Below are 2,078 nucleotides of genomic sequence, written 5' to 3'. Positions count from 1 at the left end.
TCTCCTTCCCGAGTTGGGTGTGTAGGAAAACTCCACCGCCTGTAGCTTTCTCTTCCAATTGAATTAGAATACCAATTTTTGTTGGACTCTAAAAGTTACCAGTCCCACATCGTCATTAGTCTTTCAATAACTTCCTCACTACTCCTATAAATAGCCGCCCGCCCCTCCATTGTTGAACATCAATTTACGTTGTCTTCAAGTTATTCGACTTGGCCTTTGACAGACTCGTGAGCATTAGCGCGAAGGTAATTTCTTCTTCTTTTTTTCCTTATGCTTTTCTTCTTTTTTTAATTTTTTTGTAGGTCAAACAAGAAAAGTCGTCGAGTGCTAAGTTGACGAGCGACTCCATGACGTCCCATCGAAGGATAAATCTGCAACAACTTATAGACGGATTAATTTGCAACAACTTATAGACGGATAAATCCATAACAACTTATAGACGGACAAATTCCCCCACCATATAGACGGACACACCAACATCAACATATACATTGACACATCCACATCAACAGATAGACGGACAAATTCACATCATCATAAAGACGGACACATCCACCTCAATATATAGACGGACAAATCCACATCAACATATAGACGGACAAACCCGCATCAACATATAGATGGCCACATCCACATCAATATATAGACGGACAAATCCACATCACCATATAGACGGACACACCAACATCAACATATAGATGGACACATCCACATCAACATATAGGCGGACAAACCCACATCATCATATAGACAGACACATCCACCTCAATATATAGACGGACAAATCCACATCAACTTATAGACGGACAAATCCGCATCAACATATAGATGGACAAATCCGCATCAACATATAGACGGACAAATCCGCATTAACATATAGATGGACAAATCCGCATCAACATATAGATGGACAAATCCACATCAACATATAGACGGACAAATACACATCAACATATAGACGGACAAATCGCATCAACATAAAGATGGACACATCCACATCACCATATAGACGGACAAATCCGCATCAACATATAGACGGACAAATCCCCCTCAAGATATAGACGGACAAATCCACATCAACATATAGATGGACAAATGCGCATCAACATATAGACGGACAAATCCGCATCAACATATAGATGGAAAAATCTGCATCAACATATAGATGGACAAATCCACATCAACATATAGATGGATAAATCCTCATCACCATATAGACAGACAAATCCGTGAAGAGACCAACTTAAGGTGCAAAGGGACTTATATGTCCACCTTAAGATTGAATAACTATAGTTCCTTTTAAGGACAAACCCACGAAGAGGCCAACTTAAGGTGCAAAGGGACTTATATGTCGACCTTAAGATTGGAAAATTATAGCTCTTTTTAAGGACAAACCCACGAAGAGGCCGACTTAAGGTGCAAAGGGGCTTATATGTCCACCTTAAGATTGGAAAGTTATAAAGCTTCAACTCGAAGACTTCATGGACTTGATGACGTCGACTTGAACACTTGGAAAACTTTGAAGATTCGGCGGACTTTGCAGACTTCAACTTGAACACTGACAAACTTGAAGATTCGGCGGACTTTGCAGATTTCAACTTGAAGACTGACAAACTTGAAGATTCGGCGGACTTTGATGTTTCAATCTGAAAAAATTTGAGGGCCCAAATACTTCCACTTGAAGACCAATGAGTTTCAAGACCTCAACTTAAAGACTTCAAATTGGAGACCTGGAGGGCTTAGGTATCTCAACTTGAAGTCTAGTGAACTTAAGGACTTCAACTTGAAAGCCGATGGACTTGGAGGGCTTGAATACTTCAACTTCAAGACTGGCGGATTTGCAGACTTCAACTTGAAGACCAAAAATTTGAAGGTTTGGCGAACTTGAAGGCATAACGAATCACCAGGCTTCATTGCAAATACTTGGTAGCCTCCTAAAAGACTATAATCATTCCATTGAAGACACAAATTTACCATGGAAGCTTTCCCCTTTTAAATCAAATGAGATTAGAGTCCAATAGGAGGATGTCATTTCATCTATATTTTACATTCCTTCATACTTCACTCAGACAATAATT

The sequence above is a fragment of the Nicotiana attenuata genome, chromosome 3 (assembly GCF_001879085.1).
Source record: "Nicotiana attenuata strain UT chromosome 3, NIATTr2, whole genome shotgun sequence".
Classification (NCBI taxonomy): Eukaryota; Viridiplantae; Streptophyta; class Magnoliopsida; order Solanales; family Solanaceae; genus Nicotiana; species Nicotiana attenuata.
This window is presented reverse-complemented; position numbering follows the sequence as displayed.